The sequence below is a fragment of the Chrysemys picta genome, chromosome 9 (genome assembly GCF_011386835.1).
Source record: "Chrysemys picta bellii isolate R12L10 chromosome 9, ASM1138683v2, whole genome shotgun sequence".
In the NCBI taxonomy this organism is placed as follows: domain Eukaryota; kingdom Metazoa; phylum Chordata; order Testudines; family Emydidae; genus Chrysemys; species Chrysemys picta.
The window spans coordinates 63,689,636-63,710,074 of NC_088799.1; the positions used below are offsets into that span (position 1 = coordinate 63,689,636).

Consider the following 20,439-nt stretch of genomic DNA (forward strand, 5'->3'; position numbering starts at 1 on the left):
ATCTACACTACAGGGGGGAGTCGATTTAAGATACGCAAATTCAGCTACGTGAATAGTGTAGCTGAATTCGACGTATCGCAGCCGACTTACCCCGCTGTGAGGACGGCGGCAAAATCGACTTCTGCGGCTTTCTGTCGACGGCGCTTACTCCCACCTCCGCTGGTGGAGTAAGAGCGCCGATTCGGGGATTGATTGTCGCGTCCTGACGGGACGCGATAAATCGATCCCCGAGAGGTTGATTTCTACCCGCCGATTCAGGCGGGTAGTGTAGACCTAGCCCTAGGGCAGCGCAGCTGCAGAGCCCGGCCTGACCCGGTGCTCTGTGCTGCGTGGCTGGCTCCAGCAGGGTGGTGTGGCTGCCTGTCATGGTGCAGCCACCGGTGCTCCAGGCAGTGCGGTAACAGGGCAGGGAGGGGGGTTGGATGGGGCGGGGCCACGCCTGCCTGTTTGGGGAGGCACAGCCCCCCCTAACTGTCCCTCCATACAATTTCTGAAACCCGAGGCCCTCAGGCCAAAAAGTTTGCCCGCCCCGGTCTAGTATCTATTTATGTTTCTTTCCTTATATGGGAACTAGATACAGTACTCCTGTCAGATCATTTCTAAGTTATCATCTGCAAAAAAACAAGAGTTTTCAGTTGCCTAAGTAGCCTCTGGAATCCTGGTTAAAGTTGCCCCCCATCTGAAATGGTGCCCTTGGGGCAGGCATGGAATTTGCACCCCCCCCCTCACAAACAGTCCCCTTGGCCTGACTGGTCCCCCAAAAATATAGAAGTCAAACTATGCCTATGCTAAATCCTGCCCCTCTCCTTATTTTCACATTTCTCTCCAGGTTTAAATGCTGCCTTTAATAAACAATCACTGTGTATCCAGTAAAAACAATCCTTATTTATACTTTCAGCTGCTAAAATAGATGTCACTTTGTGTGTCTATTTTTAGATAAGCTGCCTGCCCCAGCTATTCTGAACCCTGTAAAGGGTCTTAGCCAAGACCAACACTGAGCAGGATTGTAAGAGGCGGGGATGGTTGAGAAGATCAGACCCTGTGCCTGGCTGGGGGAGCTGCCTGGGGCTCTCTGCTCTCTTCCAGGCCCACAGCTTTGCAGGGCGAATCCGTCCTGGGCTCTACTTATCAAGGGCAGCTCGAGTAGGGGGCAAGTCAGCCTGACTCTCCGCCCAGCGGAGGAGCTGAGCGCAATACACTCCCTGCTCCCCAAAAGGGGGGTAACCGCACCAGAAGTAGCTTCATTAAGTCCCTCCTGCCCTTCCCCGGGGTGCTGAGCCGAGGCACTGGCGAGGCGGGGGGCGAACAAGCCGCAATTCGACTCGTGGCCAAGCGCTCGGCCGGGCCCTTGGCACAGGCTGTCCTAGGAGCCGGGGCGAGCCGGCCTGGATCCAGGCGCCCCCAGCTCTAGGCGTGGGGACTCCCAGCAGCAGGTGGCGCAAAGACTGGGACTGACCGCGCCGAGCCAGGCCTCCCCCGCCCATTGCAGACCCGCAGCCGGGGGCAGCGAGAGGTCAATGGGAGCGGCCGGGGGGTGGGGTCCTGCCGGCTTTGGGAGGAGAGTGGAGCAACTCGCAGCCCCCAGACTCCCCCGCAAGAGGGAGCGGGCGCTGTGTGAGCCAGACGCCGCTTCACTACCCGCTGCAGTCCCGTCCCCCCCCCCCCTGCGGCTCCGAAGTGGGGCTGCTCCGCGCGGGGGATTGGGTTGATGCTAGGAATAGCCCGTTTGAGAGGCAGGGGTGTGGCCCGGGAATATTCGTTCATGGCTACCTCACTCTGTTTGAAAGGTTTAAAAGCGGATCGCAGGCTGCGATTTATTTTCCTTCAACTTCTGCCGCTGTTTGGGACGTTCCGAGTTTCCCAGCCTGTGGGCGTCCAGGGAGAAATCAGCACAGCAATTGGAATAGTCAGGCAGATGGTCAACCCCCTCCCCCCCCGCTTTCAGAAGTTGAAAGGTTAAGCAAGAGATTGCAGGCATCACCCAGAACCCCCTCCCCCCATTCTTCCACTTACCAGCAAACAAAAACACCCCCTGACCCTACAGGGCAGCCGCAGAATTTGGGAGAGGTCGGGCGGGGTAAAACTGGTTAGTCCCGCCCCCAACATTCCTCTGCAAATGTCGAGCTGTTGTATGCCAACTTCTCAAGAGGCACCTGTTGGATGGTGAAATCCTACATTTTATTAAGGAACTGTTACCACGTTTGGACATCTACCCGGAGGCGCTAGCATGGCTGTGTTGTACCGTTGGTTTTTCAGTCACTTTTCATGTCCTTTTTATAAAACTGCTGTTCAAAGGACACAGAAACAAAAATTGCACATCATGGGGGTTGATTGATGATATCAAGACTTCCAGCCAGCTGATATTTGCTCAGTGTACACATTAAAAATTGAATCTCTTTTATTTTTTAATCTGCAAAAACTAACCTGGGATTGAGAGTCCAGTTAGGCTAGCTAGGAAGAACCAATCTTCCCCAGCAGTAAAAGTTCTGCAGCTGGCACTTAATTAATAATTTTGCTGCTGATGCACGAGCCAGCATAGGCTCCAGCTCTCTCTCTCTCTGAGTGTGTTGGGTCTGCAGGGCAAACAAGTTAAAAAAGTTTACATCTGTCATTGAAGTCAGCAGACCTGCATCTGAATGGGGAAGTAGATCTTCTGAGTGTGAAGGCACCATTTTTACTTCATAGTTTTTCTGTGGAAAATAATACCACCTGCAACTGGAGGTGAACAAATACATTTGTTATGTTGTATTTATATTTGAATGATGTAAACACATTTTAACATTAACATTTTCTGTTAAAAGATGTACAGTCATGCTAAAGTGTTACTGGTGGTGAGCTGATGCTATTTAAATCAAATGACTCATAACAACCTTCAGTCCTTTGAAACACAATTGGGTGGAGTGGAAGTAATGTATGTCAAATGGGAAAAGATACACGTGCCAGGACTACACAGCCCTAGTGGATAAGATATTGGACTGGAGTGCAGGTGTATTGGGTTCTGTTCCTGGATCTGCTTCTGACCTTCTGTGTGAACCTTGGCAAGTCACTTCACTGTGTGCCTCAGTTTCCCCAGCTATAAAATGTGGATAATAATACTAATTAAATTCTCCCATAGCTTGAGGATGAAAAACTCTTTAAGAGGTTAGTATTATTATTATTAGGGCTTTAAATCGCAGTTAACTCCCACAATTAATGCAAAAAAATTAATCACAATTGCAATGTTAAACAATAGAATACCAATTGAAATGTTAAATATTTTGAATGTTTTTCATATATATTGTATTCCGTGTTGTAATTGAAATCAAGTGTATATTATTTATTACAAACATTTGCACTGTAAAAATAATAAACAAAAGAAATAGTGTTTTTCAATTCACCTCATACAAGTACTGTAGTGCAATCTTTTTGCGGTTGAAAATGCAACTTACAAATGTGTGTGTGTGTGTGTGTGTGGGGGTTGTTTTGTTTTGTTACATAATTGCACTCAAAAACAAAACAAAGTAAAACTTCAGAGCCTACAAGTTCACTCAGTCCTACTTCTTGTTCAGCCAATTGCTAAGACAAACAAGTTTGTTTACATTTACAGGAGATAATGCTGCCCTCTTCTTATTTACAGTGTCACCTGAAAGTAAGAACAGACATTCGCATGGCACTTTTATAGCCGACATTGCAAGGTATTTACGTGCCAGATATGCTAAACATTCATATGCCCCTTCATACTTCAGCCACCATTCCAGAGGACATGCTTCCATGCTGATGAAGCTCGTTAAAAAAATAATGCGTTAATTAAATTTGTGACTGAACTCCTTGGGGGAGAATTATATGTCCCCTGCTCTGATTTACCCATATTCTGCCATATATTTCATGTTATAGCAGTCTCGGATGATGACCCAGCACATGTTGTTCGTATTAAGAATACTTTTACTGCAGATTTTACAAAACCCAAAGAAATGTGAGATTTCTAAAGATAGCTACAGCACTCAACCCAATGTTTAACAATCTGAAGTGCTTTCCAAAAATCTAAGAGGAACGGGGTGTGGAGCATGCTTTCAGAAGTCTTAAAAGAGCAACACTCTGATGCGGAAACTATAGAACCCGAACCACCAAAAAAGAAAAGCAACCTTCTGCTGGTGGCATCTGACTCTGATGATTAAAATGAACATGTGTCAGTCTGGACTGCTTTGGATTGTTATCGAGCAGAACCTGTCATCAGCATGGATGCATGTCCTCTGGAATGGTGGTTGAAGCATGACGGGACATGAATCTTTAGCGCATCTGGAACATAAATAACTTGCGATGCCGACTACAACAGTACCATGTGAATGCTTATTCTCACTTTCAGGTGACATTGTAAACAAGAAGCGGGCAGCATTATCTTCTGCAAATGTAAACAAACTTGTTTGAGCGATTGGCTGAACAAAAAGTAGGACTGAGTGGACTTGCAGGCTATAAAATTTTACATTGTTTTATTTTTGAATGCAGGTTTTTTGTACATAATTCTACATTTGTAAGATTAACATTCATGCACTACAGTACTTGTATTGAATGAGCTGAAAAATACTATTTCTTTTGTTTTTTACAGTGCACATATTTGTAATCAAATATAAATGTAAAGTGAGCACTGTACACTTTGTATTCTGTGTTGTAATTGAAATCAATATATTTGAAAATGTAGAAAACATCTAAAAATATTTAAATAAATGGTATTCTATTATTGTTTAACTGTGTTTCAGTAGCACCTATGCTTAGTGAGGCACAGCTGATTTTACATCCTTGTTCTGGTGTATCTGGGAGAACAGGAGACAGGGTTTGATGTTCTGCCAGAGAGGAGCCTAGAGTAACATCTTGGGAGTGTGAGCAAATCTTGCCAAGAGAGAGACTGTGCCACAGCCACACCAGTTGTCAAAGCAATCTATGATTATATCACATGTAAATAAAGCTGCAAATAACAATGAGGTAATCTCGCCTGTCCCCTGCCAGTGTAGGAGTGGTCCTACAGCACACTCACTATTACATGGTCCAGCTTTATTTTAAGTGGGCCAAGCAATGGGGCTTCTGACTCTTCTCTTCACTGGGCTGTGGAACAGACAACTATCAGCTGAAAACCTTTCCTGCTGGGTAAGTCTCGATTATCCATTTTTAGTTTAATCCTGTTGCTTCTAGTTAACTCCTTGCAGCACCCCATGGAGAATAACTGAGTGCTGGGTATTATTTTTTTATAAATATCATCTTCCCCTCAGTTTACCTGTTTGATATTATCCTGCCTGAATGCATAGAGTTAAATCAAATGAAGCTGTTAAGGAGAAACTGGAAGAGAATGAAATGATGGTAAAAATCCACTCAAATGCCCAAGTGTCTTGTGGGGGAGGGGAACGGAAGGGCAGGGAAATGAGTGAATGGCATTGAACCCTTTGGAAAACTCTCTGTATGAACTCTGTGTGATTACTCAAAGGTGGGGCAGGAAATGGGCAGGAGAGAGTTTGGCAAGGTGGGGCAGGAAATAGCAGAAACTCAACAAGAACATTCCTTAGCTAACTTGTGGGGGAAATTCCAGTGAGAACTAATGCAGATTGTGACATACTGGCCATTTAAGACGGAGAGAGGAAGTCTCTAGGGCCATGCCACCCCATTCCAGGGGTTGTACTGGCAAGTCAGATTCATCAGAAAAAGAAAACAAACACCTAGAGGAAGAAAGTAATTTGGGACTAGTAATTTGTGGTTTGTGAAGAAACCCAGGCTGACAACTATCTAGGACCAGGAACCCTGTTTCCCCTATTTGTTCAGCCAGAAGGAACCCTTGGAAAGTGGGGTCACAGGGCTGTAAGAGTAGGTAGGCCTCCACAGCAGGGCAGGATGTAAGCAGCCTCCTCTTTCATAACAGGGAGAGATGATGGTGGGAACCGGGGCTGCTGACAGATTCTCTCAGAGCCAAGGCAGTTCTGTTTATATTTTGGACACTGACGGCCAGATCTCTGGGGTCAGTCTGGAACACCCGCAAGAAAGGCACACAGGAACTGGCTTGTGAGAGAGGGTTTTTTTTAACTTTAATGTCAGGCTGTAGTTTATCTGCTTTGAACTTTGACTGCGATGCCTCAGAATACTCTGGAGTTCTGGCTGAGTAGGGGGAGTCCTGGCATGGAAAACATTCTGAAACTATAGATAGACTTGGAAGGATTATATCGTTATTGATAAATGTCAGTTTCACTGTAAGCAACACAAGGTGGGTGAGGGAATATCTTTTTCACCAACAGAATTTGGTCCAATAAAACATATGACCTCACCCCCCTTGTCTCTCTGATAACCTGGGACCAACACAGCCACAACAACAATGCATACAACAATGGAAGAGATCAAATTCTTCCCTCTGAAATGGTCATTTCACTGTACACACACAAACTGACCCAAAATATTTCTATTGCAAATCATTGAAATTTACAGTTAGGCAAAATAAGAAAAATGCTGCTTGAGAACATAGTAGAGTCTAACTGAAGGATGTTTACTTTGCATATTTTCACATGTGATGTGGACAATTTGTGTTTTAATGGTTATAAAGCTTTAACTCTTTGAATCTCAACATCTACACTCAATAATTGTCTGACACCCCTCCATAATTTCCCACAACAGCAGGAGTGTAGTAAGCAAGACATGAGAAGTAATTCTTCTGCTCTACTCAGGCCTCAGCTGGAGTATCATGGCCAGTTCCAGCTGCCACATTTCAGGAAAGATGTGAACAAACTGGGAAAGTCCAGAGGAGAACAACAAAATTATGAAAGGCCTAGAATACATGACCTAAGCAGGAAGATTGAAAAAATTTGGTTTGTTTAGTCTGGAGAAGACTTTGGGGTCGGGGGGCAGACATGATGACAGTTTTCAAATACATACAAGGTTGTTACAAGGAGGAGGGACCCCTGCCCCTAACTGCTCCCCCAGGACTCCACCCCCTACCTGAGCCTCCCTGCTCATTGTCCCCTGACTGCCCCCCAGGATCCTACCCCCTATCTGTCCCCTGACTGCCCCGACCCTTATTCACACCCCCACCCCCAGACAGACCCCCGGGTCTCCCACGCCTATCCAACTGCCCCCAGATGGGACCCCCAAAGCTCCCGACCCATACAACCCCCCCTGCTCCCTGCCTGTCCCAACTCCTCTCCACACCCTTGCCTCCTGACAGGCCCCCCCCCCGAACTCCCGACTCATCCAACCCCCCCAAGCTCCTTGTCCCCTGACCACCCTCTCCAGAGACCCCCACCCTAACTGCCCCCCCAGGACCCTCCTTGCTCCCTGTCCCCTGACTGCCCCCTCCAGAACCCCCCCCCGCCCCTAACCCCTCCGGGATCCCACCCCCATCCAACCCACCCTGTCCCCTGACCGCTCCCACCCCTTATCTAACCCCCCTGGCCCCGGACCCCTTACCATGAGATGAGGCTCCTAGCCTCCCCACGGAGCCAAACGCTGCCCCGCGGGAGTGCGCAGCCCCGGCCTCCAGAGTACTGCGCGGGCGGCCGCATGGCTCCAGAGGAGGGGGAAAGGTGGGGGAGGGACCGGCGGCTTGCTGTGTTCGGCTGGCTGCTCCGGCGTGGGAGCGCAGACCCCACTGCTTGCCGCACCGGGGAATGGAGCCATTTGCCCACCCCTGCCTTAGGGTGTGCCTGGGCACACCCGGCACACCCCGTGCGCACGCCTATGCCAGTTCTAGGATCTGTGATTGCACTGGAGAGGGAGGACTTGATTTAGGCAGTACGTTGATGTGGCTGGATGCAGGACTCTTCTGAAATCCATGGGACCCATCAGCTAACACATCAGTGGAGGTCTGGGGCATTATCAGTGAGGACCAAACCCTCTATCAGCACCAATACCTCTCGCCCTGTGCCAGCCCCTGCCATTCCCTAAAGAAATTTTACCTTACAAAGTGGAATAACATGGGTGTTAATGCTCAGAGGATCAGTGTGGCAGACTAGCATTCGCAGAGAGCTGTGCCTATGGAGTTCTTTCAAAGAAAAAAAAAGAAACCAGGAGTTTTTCTTCATGGGCAGAGATTGGGGGGGAGGGGGACATATAGGGGAATCCCCCCCAAAAAAATGTATACCAGAGGTTTTCAACCTGTGGGGCGTGACCCCTAGGGGGGGTGCAAAGGAATGGCAAGGCTCAGGGAGGAAGCGTCATGTCCACCCTGACTCACCTCAGGGGGCCACCCAGCCTGTGGGTCAGTGTCAACATCCGCCATGGCCATGCCAATTTCCATTCCTGGAAGCCTCGGAGCCTATGTTGGCTCGGCCCCCAGAGACCATTGCACCCTGAAAACCCAAGGGAGGCAGGTATTGGGGGGGTGCAACCACCAGTAGAGAAATCAAGCTACATCCTGCCTCTCCCCCTGCCAATATAGAAGTCAAACTATTCCTATGTTTTTCTTTCTCCCAGACATGCCTGTTGAGATATTCTGAGGCATCGCAGTCAAAGTTCAAAGCAGATAAACTACAGCCTGACATTAAAGTTAAAAAAAACCCTCTCTCACAAGCCAGTTCCTGTGTGCCTTTCTTGCGGGTGTTCCAGACTGACCCCAGAGATCTGGCCGTCAGTGTCCAAAATATAAACAGAACTGCCTTGGCTCTGAGAGAATCTGTCAGCAGCCCCGGTTCCCACCATCATCTCTCCCTGTTATGAAAGAGGAGGCTGCTTACATCCTGCCCTGCTGTGGAGGCCTACCTACTCTTACAGCCCTGTGACCCCACTTTCCAAGGGTTCCTTCTGGCTGAACAAGTTCTGGACTCCAGCTAAGTGGGAGATGGTTCTTAGCTCCCATTTAGCAACATGGGCCTGCACAGAGCCTGTGCACCACGTGGGTTCTTCACAAGCACTATTTTGAAGATTTAAGTAGTGCATAAACCTTAATAGCCCTTCTGCTCAGAGGTGAACTTCACCTTCTATGAATATTGTCTTGAATACTGAATTTGTTTTGGTTGCGTTCATGTGCTCCCTCCCTCCGCCTCCCCCCTTTTTTTCCTTTTGCTTAAATATTCCAATTTACTGTCAGGAATGTTCATATGAACAGTTTTAAACCAATATTAAAAGAATACTTACGGGAAAGTGTAGAAAGGAGGCATGGCCTCTCTCAGAGATGGACCAGGAGGGACCACAACCTACCCCCTGAGTTGTAGAGCCAGGAAAGCCCCACCTGCCCTGCCGGAAGCTAAGGCATGGGACAGGAAGCGGAAGTATAAAAGGTGAGCCCTGCAGCTCAGTTGGGCTGAAGCTGCCGAGGGAGACAGATGCTTCTCCCCTGCTGCCAGAGCAGGATGCTGAGGAGGACTGCTGCTGTCCTGAGGACTTGCCTGAACTTCCAGAGCACCCTGCCACTACAGACACCGAGGAGCTTCTGGGACTACCATTGGCAGTGTATCCCGGGGAAAAGGAGGGCAACCCCTGTATGCAGGTACACCCCAGGGGGAGGGTAGGAAGTAGCCCAGGGACAGCTGACTGTAGTCTGGCTATGGTGCTGCCTGCTGATAGGTCAGTGTGTTGCGGCTGGACTTCCTGCTGACCCCAGTGTTAGGGCCCTGGGCTGGGACAAGGCGGAGTTGGGTGGGCCCAGGTCCCTCTACCCCCTGTTGGGGTGGCAGCCTCCCCACCAGAGGCCAGGAGGTCTGTGCTAGTCTACCATCCACCGGAGCTATAGCATGCTAGACGCTTTATTGCTCTGATCTCTCCGAGGGCAGAGCCCTCTACCCATTTGCTGCCCTGCCATGACTGAGGACCTGGGCTCACAGATCCTTTGCTGCTGGCCAGATCCTGACTGCAGGCCAGAGCCCCTGATGGTTGATGCCCCACTCTGCCTAAGGGCCAGGGTGTGACAGTGCCACCCATAAGGCTTTATGGAAATATGGTTATCTATGTATATATATAACATTACTAGGCATATGTAGCATAAAACACATTCATGTAACATATCCCTGTAAAGGTTATGATCTACTGAATCTATTAATTTGTAGGCACGTATCATTTTTGTATTTGAAGTTATAAATATTGGCTGCATACTTGTTTGATTCTAAGTAGGCTGTAGTGAAGCAGTTGGTCAGCTTCCTGAGAAAAGACTGTTTCTTGATTGGGCACTTACTGAGAATACTTAAGCCAACAATGAACTTGGAGGCACTTCTGTTAGTCTTAAAGGTGCCACAGGACGCTCTGTTGCTTTTTACAGATTCAGACTAACACGGCTACCCCTCTGATACCAATCCACACAGGGCCGGCTTTAGCAAGAGCGGGGCCCGATTCCTGGGGGCGGGGCTTGCAGCAAGCCCCGCCCCCAGGACCCGAGCCGCGCCGCCGGGAGCCGGGGGGGGGGGGGGGCCGGGGGGGCCCGAGCCGCGCCACGCCGCCGGGGGGGGCGGGGGGCCCGAGCCGCGCCGCGCCGCCGGGGGAGGACGGGGGGCGGGGGGGGCCCCGAGCCGCGCCGCGCCGCAGGGCGGCCGGGGGGGACCCGAGCCCAGCCGCGCCGCGCCGCAGGGGGGCCGGGGGGGCCCCGAGCCCAGCCGCGCCGCGCCGCAGGGCGGCCGGGGGGGACCCGAGCCCAGCCGCGCCGCGCCGCAGGGGGGCCGGGGGGGACCCGAGCCCAGCCGCGCCGTGCCGCAGGGGGGCCGGGGGGCCCCGAGCCGAGCCGCGCCGCCGGGGGGGCCGGGGGGGCTCCGAGCCGAGCCGCGCCGCCGGGGGGGCCCCGAGCCAAGCCGTGCCGCCGGGGGGGCCGGGGGGGACCCGAGCCCAGCCGCGTCGCGCCGCAGGGGGGCCGGGGGGGACCCGAGCCCAGCCGCGCCGCAGGGGGGCCGGGGGGCATTCTGGAACTGGTGATGATCTTATCTGTATTCAGTTTCTTACTGTATTAGACATAGACTGGCGTGTTTTATTTTATTTTGCTTGGTAATTCACTTTGTTCTGTCTGTTACTAATTGGAACCACTTAATTCCTACGTTCTGTATTTGATAAAATCACTTTTTACTTATTAATTAACTCAGAGTATGTATTAATAACTGGATAACTGGGGGGGGGGCAAACAGCTGTGCATATCTCTCTATCAGTGTTATAGAGGGCGAACAATTTATGAGTTTACCCTGTATAAGCTTTATACGGGATAAATTGGATTTATTTGGGTTTAGACCCCATTGGGAGTTGAGCATCTGAGTGTTAAAGACAAGAGCACTTGTGTTAACTGCTTTCAGGTAAGCCCACAGCTGTTAGGGGATGTGATTCAGACCTGGGTCTGGGTTTGCGGCAGGCTAGCAAGTCTGGCTTAAACCAGGCAGGTCCCTTAAGTCCTAAGCTGATGGGGCAGAGGTAGTCTTGGCACTTCAGGTGGCAGCTCCCAAGGGGGGTTCTGTGATCTAACCCGTCACACAGGGTTCATAGATAAGGCTGCGAGTTTGTCATGGAGGTCACGGAAGTCATGGATTCGGTGACTTTCCGGGATCTCTGTGACTTCTGCAGTGACCAGTGCAGCTGGCCCTCCCTCAGCTCCTAGTTTACGGTCCTTATTCCTCTGTAGAGAAGTAAAGTGTGCGTTGTAAATGGCTTGTCTTGTTTTTGTAAAGTCCAGCCATGTGGAAGTTTGTGTGGAAGGTTGGTTTTGTATGAGAGTCTCCAGTTTTGAGAGCTCATTCTTGATCTTCTCCTGTTTGCTGTACAGGATGCTGATCAGGTTGTTCCTCAGTTTCTTTGAGAGTGTGTGACAAAATCTCTCACCATAGTCAGTCGATTGCAATGGATTTTTTACCTTCAGTCCATTTGGTATTATGTCTATCTGTTTGCTCTTGGAGAGGAAGATAATGTCTATCTGTATCTGTGTGAGTTTTTTCATGAAGTTGATGGATTTCCCCTAGCACCCCTCCTCTACTTGTGCTACATTGATGACATCTTCATCTATGGACCCATGGGAAGGAGGCCCTTGAAGAATTTCACCTGGATTTCAACAATTTCCACCCCACCATCAACCTCAGCCTGGACCAGTCCACACAAGAGATCCACTTCCTGGACACTATAGTGCAAATAAGTGATGGTCACATAAACACCACCCTATACCGGAAACCTACTGACCGCTATACTTACCTACATGCTTCCAGCTTCCATTCAGGACACATCACACAATCCACTGTCTACAGCCAAGTCCTAAGATATTTGCTCCAATCCCCCAGACAGGGACAAACACCTACAAGATCTTTATCAAGCATTCTTAAAACTACAATACCCACCTGGGGAAGTGAGGAAACAGATTGACATAGTGAGACAGGTACTCAGAAGTCACCTACTACAGGACAGGCCCAACAAGGAAAATAACAGAACACCACTGGCCATCACGTACAGCCCCCAGCTAAAACATCTCTGGCGCATCATCAACGATCTACATCCTATCCTGGAAAACAATCCCTCACTCTCACAGACATTGGAAGGCAGACCAGTCCTCGCTTACAGACAGCCACCCAACCTGAAGCAAATACTCACCAGCAAATACACACCACACCACAAAAACACTAACCCAGGAACCAATCCCTGTAACAAACTCTGTTGCCTACTCTGTCCCCATATCTACTCTAGCAACACCATCAGAGGACCCAACCACATCAGCCACACCATCAGGGGCTCATTCACCTGCACATCTACTAATGTGATATATGCCAGCATGTGCCAGCAATGCCCCTCTGCCATGTACATTGGCCAAACCTGACAGAATCTATGTAAAAGAATAAATGGACACAAATCAGACATCAGGAATCGTAACATACAAAAGCCAGTAGGAGAACACTGCAATCTCCCTGGACATTCAATAACAGATTTAACATCCTTAAAAAAAAAACAGATTTCAAAGAAAAATTGCAGAGTTACAAATCACTTGCAAATTTAACACCATTAATTTGGGCTTGAATAGGGACTGGGAATGGCTAGCTCATTACAAAAGCAATTTTCCCTCTCTTGGTATTGACATCTCCTCCTCAGTTATTGAGAGTGGACCATATCCACCCTGAGTGAATTGTCCTTGTTAACAGTGGTTCTCCACTTGTAAGGTAACTCCCTTCTGTTCATGTGCCAGTAAATTTATGCCTGTAACTGTAATTTTCCTCCATGCATCTGAAGAAGTGTTTTTTTTTTTACCCATGAAAGCTTATGCCCAAATAAATCTGTTAGCCTTTAAGGTGCCACCAGACTCCTTGTTGTTTTAGTGGCTGGAGTGTACTTAGATTTTCAGAAGCCTTTGACAAGGTCCCTCATGAAAAGTTCTTAAGCAAAGTAAGTTGTCATGGGATAAGAGGGAAGGTCTTCTCATGGATTAGTAACTGGTTAAAAGATAGGAAACAAAGGGTAGGAATAAATGGTCAGTTTTCAGAATGGAGAGAGGTAAATAGTGGTGCCCTCCAGGGGTCCGTACTGGGACCAGTGCTATTCAACTTATTCATAAATCATCTGGAAAAAGGGGTAAACAGTAAGATGGCAAACATTGCAGATGATACAAAACTACTTAAGATAGTTAAGTCCAAAGCAGACTGTGAAGAGCTACAAAGGGATTTCACAAAACTGAGTGATTGGGCAACAAAATGGCAGATGAAATTCAATATTGATAAATGCAAAGTAATTCACATTGGAAAACATAATCCCAACTATACATATAAAATGATGGGGATACATTAGCTGTTACCACTCAAGAAAGATCTTGGAGTCATTGTGGATAGGTCCCTGAAAACATCCACTCAATGTGCAGTAGCAGTCAACAGAATGTTGGGAATCATTAGGAAAGAGATAAATAATAAGACAGAAAATATCGTATTGCCTCTATACAAATCAATGTTATGTCCACATCTTGAATACTGCACACAGATGTGGTCGCCCTATCTCAAAAAAGATAAATTGGCAAAGGTTCAGAAAAGGGCAACAAAAATTATTAGGGCTATGGAACAGCTTCCATATGAGGAGAGATTTTAAAGATTGGGACTTTTCTGACTAAGGGGGGAATATGATAAAGATCTATAAAATCATGACTGGTGTGGAGAAAGTAAATAAGGAAGTGTTATTTACTGCTTCTCAAGAATTAGGGGTCACCAAACAAAATAAATAGGCATCAGGTTTAAAACAAACAAAAGGAAGTATTTCTTCACACAACACGCAGCCAACCTGTGGAATTCTTTGCCAGCAGATGTTTTAAAGGCCAAGACTATAATGGGGTTCAAAAAGAACTGGATAAGTTCATGGAGGATAGGCCCATCAATGGCTGTTAGACAGGATGGGCAGGGATGCATAACCATACTCTGAAGTGTCCCTAGCCTCTGTTTGCTGAGAGATGGCAATGGAAGACAGGATGGATCACTTGATGATTACCTGTTCTGTTCATTCCCTCTGAAGCACCTGGCATTGCCACTTTTAGAAGACAGGATACTGGGCTAGATGGACCATTGGTCTGACCCAGTATGGCCATTCTTATGTTCTCAGAGAGGAACACAGGAATTGCCAGACTGACTCAGAGTCAAGTCACACAATACTGTCTCTGACAGCAACCAGTAACAGATTTCTCAGAGGTAGGTGTAAGAACCTCATAATTGATAGATGAGAGGTAATCTGTCCCTTCCACATTAGATCCCATATTGATCCCTTGGAGTTTGACTTAAACCTGGAGCCATGAGATTTAACATCCCTTCCAAAAATGTTTGTGAGCACCAACTATTGTAACTCTGGATATTCTTGTTATCCATACACACGTCCAATCCCTCTTTGAATCTTGCTAATATTTTTGCCTTAGTGGCACCTGTGGCAATGACTTCCACAGTCTAATTACACATTTTGCAAAGACCTATTCCTTTGATCCTTTTGGAATTTCCCACCTTTTAGCTTCTTTGAATGGCTCCTTGGTTCTTGTATTATGAGACAGAGAGAAGAGAAGTTCCTGCCCTACCGTCTCTAAACCAGTCATTATTTTATACACTTTTATTATCATGTCCCCTCTTATTCATCTCCTTCCTAGGGTTAACAATCCCAGTCTTTATGAGAAGTTTTCCATGTCCCTAATCATTCTTGCCACCTGCCTCTGAACTCATTCTAATTCTGCAATATCTTTTTTGAGATGGAGTGACCAATGAGGGACACAATATTCCAGATGCTGCTGCACCATTGATTTATATAAAGGCATTATAATAGTCTCTGATTCTGTATTCCGTTCTTCATGCAACTTAACATTGGTAGTTTTTTTGACTGACCCTGCAGAGGTCTTGATCGCTCTGTCCACAATGATACCCCCATCATTGTTCTGACCTGATAGTTGATTTGGAATGCTGTGTGGTATAGGAGTAGTTTAATTTTCCCCCTCCCACCTGTATTACTCTGCATTTAACATTGAACTTCATTTGCCATTGTGTTGCCCATTGACCTCACTTAGGTACCTCTGAAGTTCTTCACAGTCCTCTTTGGATTTGACTAACTTGAATAGCTCAGTGTGATCGGCGTCGGGGTAGTCCGCTGTTGGCAGCTCCGGCTCCCCCTCAGGCTCAGGCTCCTCCAGCTCCTCTGGGTACTCGGCTGCTGGCAGCTCCCGCTCCCCCTCCGGCTCCTCCAGTTCCTCTGGGTACTCGGCAGCAGGCAGTCCTGGCAGCCCCAGTTCGTCCTCCAGGTGAGGTTTCCACGGGTCCAGGGCCTCCCCTGGTGTGGCAGCAGGCTCTGAAGGGAGCAGCCCACGGTCTGTGTCTGCCTCCCTCCCTGGTGCTGCCCTAACTGAGCTAAGGGCTCCGCCCTTTATACTTCCTGTTCCACCCTTCCCCTTCCGGGGGGTGGAGCGAGCTTGGGCTGGCCCCGCCCACTCAGGCTGAGAGAAAGGCACTTTACCCTCAGGTTCGGAGGGAAGCCACCCTGGCTCCCTACATACCCCACCCCTCAAATCCAGCTCCCGAACCTCGGAGCTGGCATCCTCAGTCTCCCTCAGACGGGAGAAAAAGTCCGCGTTGGCGTTGTCCCGTCCCGCCCGATGGCGGATCGTGAAGGCGTAGGTTTATAGCGTAAGATACCATCGCTGAAGGCGGGCATTCGCGTCCTTCATCTTGTTGAGCCACTTCAGGGGTGCATGATCTGTAACCAGTATAAAGGGGGCCCCGAGGAGGTAGTAGCGGAGAGCATCAACCGCCCACTTAACAGCTAGGGCCTCCTTCTCCAGGACGGAGTAGTTCCGCTCCCGGGGGAACAGTTTCCGACTGATGTAAACAATAGGATGCTCCTCCCCGTCCACCTCCTGTGAGAGGACCGCCCCAAGTCCCACGCCGGAGGCATCGGTCTGGACAATGAAGTGCCGATCGAAGTCCGGGCTGAAGAGAACGGGCTCGCTAGACAGGCAGTCTTTGACAGTTTGAAAGGCCCTCTCGCAGTCGTCAGACCAGCACACTCTACGGGGGCTATCTTTGGTCAGGAGTTCTGTCAGAGGGGCCGTAATGGTTGCAAAGTGGGGTACGAACCGCCGGTAATAGCCGGCCAGGCCCAAGAATTGACGTACCTGCCTCTTCGTGGTTGGCGCCTGACATTCCTGGAGGGCTTGAACCTTCCCGATGAGGGGGCGTACCTGTCCCCGCCCCAGGGTGTACCCCAGATAAGTGGTTTCTTCGCGCCCGATTCGGCATTTCTTAGGATTGGCTGTGAGGCCGGCGGCGCGGAGGTCCCGGAGGACAGCCGCCACTTGGTTGAGATGTTCCTCCCAGTTACTGCCATAGATGACCACATCATCCAGGTAGGCGGCGGCGTACTTGGTGTGAGGTTGCAAAATCCGATCCATCAAGCGTTGGAAGGTTGCTGGGGCCCCATGGAGGCTGAAAGGCATCCGAGTAAACTGGTACAAGCCTGACGGGGTGGTGAACGCAGTCTTCTCCTTGGATCGGGGTTCCAAGGGGATCTGCCAGTACCCCTTGGTGAGATCTAAGGTGGTGATGTAGCAGGCTTCTCCAAGCCGGTCAAGGAGCTCATCGACGCGGGGCATTGGATACGCATCAAACTTTGAAATGGCATTGAGTCTCCGAAAGTCAATACAAAACCGCCGGCTCCCATCTGGCTTCGGAACCAGGACGACAGGGCTCCGCCATTCGCTCTGGGAATGCTCAATAACACCCAGTCCCAACATGGCCTGGACTTCCTCCTCCACAGCCTCTCTCATTCGCCTAGGCAATGGCCGGGTCTTCTCTCGGACCACCACCCCGGGGTCGGTCTGGATTGCATGGTAGGCGAGCGTAGTCTGTCCGGGCTTCGTGGTGAAGGTCCTGGGGAATGCCTTCACTAGGCAGAGGGCCGGTTCCCGCTGCTCAGCAGTGAGCGTCTCGGCTAGCTGGGGTTCCCCATTATCAGACTCTTTGGGGGGTTGTGGCCCAAGGTCTGGTTCAGGTGGGTATGGGGCAATTAGTAGTCCTTCCCGTTCCCGCCAGGGTTTTAAAAGATTCACGTGATAGATCTGCTTTCCCTTCCGGTGATCAGGCTGCCGGATTTCGTAATTGACAGGCCCCACTTGGCGAAGGACTTCATACGGGCCCTGCCAGCGGGCAAAAAGCTTTGATTCCTCCGAGGAGAGCAGGAGGAGAACTCGGTCCCCGGGGGCAAATAATCGGACCTGGGTGCCCCGATTATATTGCTGCTCCTGGCCCCTTTGGGCCGTGTTTAAGTTTTCCCTCGCGAGTTCACCCGCCCGGGCCAACCGTTCCTGCAGCTGCAAGACGTATTGTAAAAGGCCCTGCGTTGAGGATGGTGTATGTTCCCAAGTTTCTCTCAGGAGATCCATCACTCCGCGGGGCCGTCGCCCATAGAGGAACTCAAATGGAGAGAACTTCGTGGAAGCCTGTGGAACTTCCCGAACCGCCAGTAGTAAAGGGGGAAGTAGTTGATCCCACTGACGGAGGTCCTGGGTGGGGACGCGTCGCAACATTCCCTTCAGGGTTCGATTAAAACGTTCGACTAACCCATCCGTCTGGGGATGGTAAACTGAGGCCTGCAGCTTCTTAATCCCCAGCAGGGCACATACCTGACGGAACAACTTAGATGTGAAGTTGGTCCCTTGGTCAGTAAGTAACTCTCGAGGGAGGCCTACCCTGGCGAAGATCTTCACGAGCTCTGCCGCAATAGTGCGGGCAGTGATACTCCTTAAGGGGACAGCCTCAGGGAAGCGGGTGGTGTAGTCCATCAAGACGAGGATGTATTGGTAGCCCGCCTGACTTTTCGGGAAGGGTCCGACCAGGTCCATCGCTACTCGTTCAAATGGAACGCCCACGGTTGGTAATGGAACTAGGGGGGCCTTCCGGATCCCGGCCAGGGCGGCGCGTTGGCAGTCCGGGCATGACCCACAGTAATCCTTCACTTCGCGGTGGATGCCGGGCCAGAAGAACTTGGCCAGGACCCTAGCCGCGGTTTTCTCCGGTCCTAAATGGCCTGCGGCTGGGATGTCATGGGCTAGCTTTAGGACCGCCCGTCGATGAATGCAGGGAACCACGAGTTGGGTCCGGACCTCTTGAGTTCGAGGGTCCCGCTCCACACGGTAGAGACGATCCTGATCAAGCTCAAATCTAGGCCATTGGGTAGCCCGCTGGGCCTCCACGACCTTCCCCTCTACCCGTGCCAGCTGTTCATAGGCAAACCGGAGCGTAGGGTCCTCCCTTTGGTCTCGGCTAAAGTCCCGAATGTCCACCGGGGGGCCCCCTGTCTCCTGGCCGTCCTGCCTGGGTGAAAGGGATGGGTCACCGCCGGGGTCGGGGCTCCGCCTGGGGCCTGGGTCCGTCGCAGAGGAGGCTCCCTCGAATGCCTCTTCCGGAGATAGGGACCGGAGCACTTCGACGAATTCTGGCCAGTCCCGGCCCAGGATGATTGGGTAGGCAAGGGACGGGGCCACCGCCACATTCATTACCTGAGTCACCCCGTCTACCGTGAGAGGGACCTGCACGGTGGGGTACGGTTTCACATCCCCATGTATGCACTGTATCCGTACCTCCCCGATGATCTGCTCGGTGTCCGGGAGGAGGGACTGGCGGACAAGAGTCTGCCCACAGCCCGAATCAATTAGACCCACCACAGGTGTCCCGGCGATGCTCATGGGGGCTGTCAATTTGGCCGCGGATGGCGGGCGGGCCCGGCTCTCCCCGGTGTACACCTGGCCAAAATCGCATTCCATCGCCGTACAGTCTCGTTGCAGGTGGCCGTACTCACCACACCGAAAGCAAGGTCCTACCTCTGTGCACCCCGGCCGTGCCGGGTCACCCGGGTGGCCGCGGGGTTGGCCGGGGCCCGATGGACGGGCCAAACGTCCAGACGGTGTGGGTTGTGGGGCCTCGGGCCGTCGGGGAAAAGTAGTGCCGCCGCCGTTTGGTCGTCGGGCTCGAGCGGGCACATTGACTTTGGGGGTGGACCCCCTTTCCGGCTTCTGAGCGCCGGGTCCAGAGCTTGGGGGTCGGGCTGTCGGTCCTATTGGGGTCTCGGCCTCTAGAAAGTTCTCCATAAGTGTGACTGCTGCACTTAGAGTTTGAGGTCGGTGCCGCAACACCCACGCCCTTCCTGGAGTCGGAAGGATGTGCATGAATTGCTCGAGGATGATCTGTTCTGTCACCTCAGCCACAGTTCGATGCTCGGGTCGTAGCCATCGGCACGCTGCATCCTTTAATTCCTGTGCCACGGCTCGGGGCCGGGCCCCCGGGGGGTAAAGCTTTCCCCGAAACCGTCGCCGAAAAGTCTCCGGGGTGATGTCGAAGGCATCCAGGATAGCCGCTTTTACTCTGGCGTAAACATGGGCTTCATCGTCTGGTAGCCCCCGGTAAGCCTTCTGGGCCGGCCCCGTTAGATAGGGGGCAAGCAGGGTTGCCCATTGGTCCAGCGCCCAACCAGCTACTGCAGCAACCCGCTCAAAGGTCACCAGATAAGCCTCTGGGTCATCCTCGGGCCCCATCTTGGCCAGGCGAATCGGTGGAGCAGGAGGGTTGGGGGTGGTCACCCCGCCCGGCTGGGCTCCACCGGGGCCCGGCCACAGGGTGGCAAGTTGCTGGAAACATTGAGTCTGTTGTTCGCGGTGCTGGGCCCCCAAGGTTTGAAGCAACTGCTGCTGGTGGGTACCCAGCTGCTGTATGAGTTGTTGCTGCTGCTGAGTCTCGGCCAGCACCTTGATAAGCCTTTCCATCTCCATCTTCCGTTTAGGGGCTGTCGCTGCCTCCTTGCTCTAATCCCTTTCGGCAGGGATAGGGGGCGCTACCCACATTCTCCACAACTTGTGATCGGCGTCGGGGTAGTCCGCTGTTGGCAGCTCCGGCTCCCCCTCAGGCTCAGGCTCCTCCTCTGGGTACTCGGCTGCTGGCAGCTCCCGCTCCCCCTCCGGCTCCTCCAGTTCCTCTGGGTACTTGGCAGCAGGCAGTCCTGGCAGCCCCAGTCCGTCCTCCAGGTGAGGTTTCCACGGGTCCAGGGCCTCCCCTGGTGTGG

At 51.0% G+C, this 20,439-nt stretch overlaps 1 protein-coding gene across 2 annotated transcripts in view; it reads left to right on the top strand.

Annotated features, from left to right (window-relative positions):
• Positions 1–4,962: 4,962 nt before the first annotated feature.
• LOC135973388 (uncharacterized) overlaps positions 4,963–20,439 on the top strand; it is a 52,721-nt gene continuing 37,244 nt past the window's right edge. For both annotated transcript variants that reach the window (XR_010590203.1, XR_010590202.1), the window contains exon 1: positions 4,963–5,118. The gene's annotated coding sequence lies outside the window, so the exon portion shown is untranslated. The remainder of the gene's footprint in view (positions 5,119–20,439) is intronic.